Genomic DNA, 6,989 nt, shown 5'->3' with positions numbered 1-6,989 from the left:
GCACAAAAGAACCTTGGAATAAAATCAATGTGCTGACAACAGTCTATTTAAAAACAAGCTGACTTGATTTTTTTTTTAAATCTGAAATAAACTTGCTGCTTAGTTCAGTTTAAAGTAGTTTTTATTTATTTAATGTTGATCTCAACATTTTTTAAAAATCATGACATGAAAATAATGTTTCAGTTATCTGCATTGCTTTATTACCACATCTTAAACAAGTCAAAGAAGGAGCCACTGCATGGCTACTCAACCTTTTAGAAATAACAACTATATTTCCCTCAAGTAACACATAATTATCTTTAAAAAATAAAAAAGGGCATATTTTGTAATGCGGTTGATAGTAGAAGATACTTGCTCCAATGTGCAACACAGTGGGATTGAACCCAAGACTTCATAGTTAGAAACCAAGCCTCTTAACACAGCCCTGGTTATACTTATCTAAAATGATATTAAAACTTAATATATTGGATTATAATAGACTGGCTGCTCCTTTAGCAGTTGTGCAACACTGCATGTTATACATGATAATGCAAGGTATTTCAAACAATTTAGGTACAAAGTCAAAAAATCAAAATGATTACCTATTATCCATGAAATTTCTTTTATGGAACATTACTGGTTATTTACTTTAAATTGCATTATAATATTATCTACTGCTTCTGTCAAATATTATCTTGTCACTTCTTTCTATCATTCAATCTGCTGGTTTATTTACTCTAAATCATATTATAATGTTAACTGTCTACCACTTCTGTCATGATATGAAGCCAATGGAAAGCTTTTAGAATTTAAAGAAAAGGAAAATTCAAGTGTCTGCTGGTGTATCTTTAGTTCATTTCCAACCAACTTGACTAGCTATAATGGACTTTAAGTCTTTCTCTGCTCTTATTTATTACTCAGTTGGCAGTACACCATTGTTGATATAATTTACATGTAGAAGATTGAATATACACCCTTACTGTTTGCATAGAGAGCAACATAGAAACTTATGTCTCAAGAAGTAAACACATTTACACCCACACATTTACGTATGTACATGTGTGTGTGTGTGTGAGTGTGTGCACACATGCGTGTGTGTATACACGCACATGTAGCTTGCCATTGATTATCAGTAGGGAAACAAATTTTAAAGTATCACATATGCTTCCTTATGGTATGGATTGCTATTAAGTATATTGTTTATGATATATATTATTATTACACAGCGTGTTACAAATTTCCAAATGTCATTGATGACCCTTGAAGCTTTTTTTTTTTTACATAATCAGAGAAGGGCAGTGCCCACAGTCCTTTATAGGGCCTCTTGAGACTAGTGAGATGGGTAGGAAGGTATCCTCAGACTGGATACATAGCCAAAAAGCTTGCAACAAATGATTTCCATTAAAGACACTAAAAGACAGGTCATGGACTAAGTCAACCAGTCCAATAGTCTATAGCAGGATTTGAACTTGGAATGCTAAGATCTAGAGGAAATACCACAAGGCATCCTATTCAGTGTTCAAATGATTCTGCCAGCCCACCACTCTAAACTGATAGTTTACATACCAGCTCTGGAAGAATGTAAGGCAAAGTTGACCTTGCATGTATTTGAAACCAGAATGCAAGCCAGAATAAATAGCACAAGGCAATCAGTTATAACCCCACTCCACCTAGTCATTACCCCCCCCCCCTCTAGCTTTTATGATACATCATTTTCATTATCTAAGACAATGGAATTTAAATTATTGCAACTTACAACAGAAATATCTTCTGTTATTCAGTTTTTATTTATGTCTAGCATTAATTAACTTTCCTTTATGAAGTTCATTAATTGTATAATTATCCTTATTTCAATCGTAATTACACACACATGAACACACAAACACATCAATTTTACATCTGCTTTTCCATAAGGGAATGGATTGAGTGCTTGGTCATATTGTCATGGTCCATATCATCTTACACTTAGTAACAGAGATCAACCCACTTTGGTGTTGTATGCTGCCAACGCTAAAGAGACTGCTATTCCATTTTGAGCATGGATACCCTTGCTATCACCGACCACTTTACAATGTACCAGGGTGCATTTTATTATCTCACCAGCATTACGAGGGGTTGCCCCTTGTGAAGAGGACTGAAAATCTCTGCTACTCTGTGTCGGTCCTTATTCAGAGTTCCTGTCCTTTAAGACAGGCTTGTGAAGTCCAGATCTCATTCGTATGTTCCCTTGATTCAGAAGAGGAAGGTGTCATCTATCAAATGGAAATGACAAGGTGGAGATTTGATGTGCCTTGACAAAAAAAGTTGTCTTTGTTACATGGATATAAATAGAAAGAAAGGTATGGAAAAGGGAGGTATGAAGATATTGTTGGTGGGAGTGGGGCTATCTCTATTGTGTTACTTAGATAGGTATATCAAGACGCTGCAAGCAAGTTGTCACATTTGGTGAAGGAAGTTTGTCACATTTGATGACAAAGGCAGGTGATATTCTTTTATTCTCTCATCTGGTTTAACATCACTACTTTGACTCTTATTTGCCTTTAACAATGTTCACTTCATTACAAGCATCCAGGCCAGGTCACCAATCAGAGAATAATGCATCCAACAACTTATGTGGTGAGGTCTCTTCCTCCCTTTCTCTTTGTCAGTCTTGGAGTTAATACAGTAAAGTCATGAGTGCTGCCTTTTTCACTCTGACTGAGCCATAACAATAACTTGCAGCAGAATTTGAACTCTTGATCTGTAGATCACTGGATATTTTCAGAAAGCTTAACTATCCTTGATCAGACATTTACATGTGCCTGTGTAAGCATGTTATTACTTAGATAATTGTGAGTGTGCCGATATTTAGAGTTGATTCTGGACAAATTTTTACCACCTTTCATCATCCTCATAATCATTTGATATTCATGTTCCATGCTAGCATGGGTTGGATGGTTTTACAGCACCCAATGGGTCCAAGGGCTGCATCATGCTCCAGTGTTTGCTTTGGCATGGTTTTTATGACTGAATGTCTTTCCTAACACCAACCACTTTACAGTGTGTACTGGGTACTTTTCTTCATGTTACTAGTAAATACCAAGGGGACAACTTTTATGCTAGGTGATGAAGAGTAAAGAAGGGTAAAGTATGAGAGAAAAAGGTTGAACCAGAACAGGTTTTTTTGCTGAGGTGGAGTTACATGACAACTGACATTTTAGAAGAGATGGTGGGAGTGATTGAGTGGAGATGGAAAGTAATAAAAATAGTAATGAAGGGGTCAGGCTAGACCTTCAAGATACAAGGCAGGTAGGAGTGGGTAGAGCAGAGGGACCAGAAATAAGTGTGGGGGAGTAGGTGATGTCTCTTTCTCTAATAATCATAGAGAACTCAGTCAAATTACTCTCAGCCTTTAATATTTGACTGCTACCTATTCTATCAACCTTAAAATGGTGAAAGGCAAAGTTTGAAATCCATATATAAAGGAGTGTAACTAAATACTGCACGACTTTATTTGTAAACCACTCTGCCATTTCTGCCCTCCATCATCATCTATTTACAATAATATAATTGCTGTGTTTTTCCAACCGTGGTGTTTTTGCTCCATTTATTTGCCCCATTACCTATTCCCTCCCTCCTCTTGTAGCTGTAGCCAGGCAATTATTAACAATAGCATTTAGTTGCTATCAACAGTCTAAGTAACTGAGCTGGTGATCTCCACCTTATTACAGATCAATAATCTACATCTATTCACTGGCTCGTTCAGCTTCACTAAATACTGTTACTTTCCAGTTGAGTTAGAATTACAAAATGGTTCCATCTTTAATAGCAGTATACATTGTTTGCCTTAATTTGTATGTGATTCCAGAACAATCTAGTAAAATATAGAGGGAAATTAGTTAATAGCTCGTTATGTGGTTTTTTTGGGGGTTTTTTTTTTTTTAATAAAAGTACTTCATTTCTTCATACTTTGTAGAAAGATACAGAGCCAAGCCTGAAATAATAAATTTCTTCTACTCCTCTTATAGAATATAAAAAGTTATTACAGAAATAAGAGAGTGCCAGGTGAATGTTTCCATCTTCTAAGTTCAAATATTACCCAGATCAACATTAGTTTCCATTCTTCTGAAGTTGGTTAAAATATGTTCCAATCATATACCAAATTGATTTGGTCATTTGTCAAAATTGTTCAAAAACTGATACAATGTAAATTGAAATATCAGACTGAAAACAGAAGGAAGACAATGCAGCAGTTTAAATTTTGTCTTATTCCAGGTGTAATAACACTTCATCAGGAAAAAATGGAGGATAGGTGTTGAGCTGGTATCTTTTGCTCAGATATGTGGGAAGGGATTGTGACATGTACAGCATGGTATTGTTACACTAACCAGTTTGCCTCATGTAATTCTTACCTGTTGTTTGATGGTTTCAATTTAATAATGAATATGGCTTTTTTAGTCCTTAAATTGCCTGTGTTACATTCTGCTCCCTTGATCACCATCACCATTGTTTTAACCTCCACTTTCCCATGTTGCATGGGCTGGATGGAGTTTATTGAGGCACATTTTCTGCAGCTGGTTGCCCTGCTTGCCACCAACCCTCACCCATTTCTAGGCATGGTAATAGTTCCCCATGGCCAGAAATGTTCTTACAGAATATTGGGAATGAAGTACACTCATTGGGTGTGTGTGACAGTGATACTCATTTACAACTACCATGCCATGTCAAGATGAGGAGAGAGAGACACACACACACACACACACACACACACAGCAGGTTTTTTATAGTTTCCATCTACCAAATCCACTCACAAGACTTTGGTTGACCTGGGGACATAATAGAAGGCATTTCCCTAAGGTGGGACTAAACCCCAAACCATGTGATTGGGAAGCAAACTTCTTATCCACACAGCCACGTCCATGCCTAGGATGTTAACTGTAAAGTCCTGAGTGTGGAATTTCTCTGGGTATTTTTGGAATGATGTATCTGTTTGCACATGTTCTTTGATGCCAGCGTGTAGCTTTCAGATGGTGCTTCCTAACAAGGAATTGCCACATTTACACTGAAATTACATTTAGTTTGTGCTTTTTCATTTTTCAATTGTGGCTCTTTTAGTTGTATTGCACTGTATGAGTCTGAAGTTGTCAAGCCAACAAGTGATTTCTTAGCTCATTATGACAAGTTTAATCTGTTTCAGCAGTTGTGCAGACAAGTGTGTTTCATACAACACAGCCTTCAGTTCTATATCCATATTTCTTCTACCATTGTCTTTCCTTTTAATCAATGATTTGTACACCTGTCTCACCTGAACAATCAATCACAATGAAACAGCCTCCATATAGATATTCTGTTTGCTAGAAATTGTAGCTAAATCTTCATCATCATTTAGCATCCGCTTTTTACATGGGTAGAACAGTTTGATAGGGAATCAGCAAGCCACAAGGCTGCATCAAGCTCCAATGTCATCTTTTGATTTGGTTTTTAAGGCTAGATGCCTTTCCTGACACCAACCACTTGACAGTGTATTGAGTGCTTTTTTCAAGCCACAAGCACTTCTGAGGTTGCCATGTAATTCATAAGATAGAAAAGAACAGAGAAGGAATTCTCTTGAAACCTAGTAAGGGATGTTGGATAGTGTAGTCTTGGATTCACACCGCCTCATTTACTTTTTTCGTGTCTTTCTGTAAAAAGCACTCCTCACAGTGCCATGTAAGTAAAAAACACCGGTGACGGTACCATGTTAAAAACACCCATGTTGGTGCCATATAGAAAAGCACTTGTGCCTGTGCCATATAGAAAGGCACTTGTGCCTGTGCTATGTAGGAAAGCACTTGTGCCTGTGCCATATAAAAAGGCACTTGTGCCTGTGCCATATAAAAAGGCACTTGTGCCTGTGCTATGTAGGAAAGCACTCATGCTGGTGCGATGTAGAAAAGCACTTGTGCCAGTGCGGTGTAGGAAAGCACTCGCGTCGGTGCCACGCACAAACCACCCATGTCACGTATAAAGCACCCAGCACACTCTGTAATGTGGTTGGCATTAGGAAGGGCATCCAGCCATAGAAAGTATGCCAAAACAGACAATTAGAGCCTGGGTAGCTCTCTGGCTGGCCAAATCCTATCAAGTCACCTAACCCATGCCAGCATGGAAAACCGGCATCAAATGAGGATGATGCTATTCTCTCAGAACATCAGTTAAACGGTTATATGATACTATCTTAACATCCAGACATTTATTGCTGCTGAAAAGCTGCAATAAACGTCTGTAAATCTTTCTTGCAAAGATTTGCTTTCTATTTTATAGGACGTTGACAGCAAAACTTTGGCTCACTGCAGCAGCATTCAGTGATCAGCAACAAGATTATTGCTTCAAACGGTAGAGTCTGCAGATTACCCTGTCAGAAGTAAACCATATGATGTATGTGTCAGATGTATTGCCTTGTAAAGCAGTGTAACGTGAATGTATAGTGAAGGTAATTTGGTTAACATTTTACAAATCTATTTAATGAATCTTTTATTCATCCCCTACCTCTGAGCATGTGACATTAAATATACTCATTTAACAACTAATTCATTTTATTCACTAATTAATTTTATTTCTTTTTGTCTAAAATAGGCTTTTTAACATAGATTTTGGCTTTCACATATGTTTGAAATGGATGTCTGGTAGCTGGTATGAATCTGGTCTATTCTTTAATATATTCATCTTTTTTTTATTTTCGTTTACAATATCAATATGATGTTAGCTCCATTGTCTCTGGTATTTTAGAGAAAATATGATAATGTAATAATTATAATATTTGATTAGAAGCCTGGTCATTGTCATCATCATCATCATCATCATCATCGTTTAACATCCGCCTTCCATGCTAGCATGGGTTGGACGATTTGACTGAGGACTGGTGAAACCGGATGGCAACACCAGGCTCCAATCTAATTTGGCAGAGTTTCTACAGCTGGATGCCCTTCCTAACACCAACCACTCAGAGAGTGTAGTGGGTGCTTTTACGTGTCACCCGCACGAAAACGGCC

At 37.3% G+C, this 6,989-nt stretch overlaps 1 protein-coding gene across 4 annotated transcripts in view; it reads left to right on the top strand.

The window, feature by feature from the left end:
- Positions 1-6,989, top strand: part of LOC106878601 (kelch-like protein 24) — a 63,882-nt gene that overhangs the window by 16,310 nt on the left and 40,583 nt on the right. For 2 of the 4 annotated variants that reach the window (XM_014927864.2, XM_014927863.2), the window contains exon 2: positions 6,262-6,430. The exons of the other annotated variants lie outside the window; for them this stretch is intronic. The gene's annotated coding sequence lies outside the window, so the exon portion shown is untranslated. The remainder of the gene's footprint in view (positions 1-6,261; positions 6,431-6,989) is intronic. 4 annotated transcript variants of the gene reach the window in all.

Source organism: Octopus bimaculoides, chromosome 4 (genome assembly GCF_001194135.2).
Source record: "Octopus bimaculoides isolate UCB-OBI-ISO-001 chromosome 4, ASM119413v2, whole genome shotgun sequence".
NCBI lineage: Eukaryota > Metazoa > Mollusca > Cephalopoda > Octopoda > Octopodidae > Octopus > Octopus bimaculoides.
Note: the sequence above shows the minus strand (reverse complement) of the source record. Positions and strands in the feature narration are given on the sequence as shown.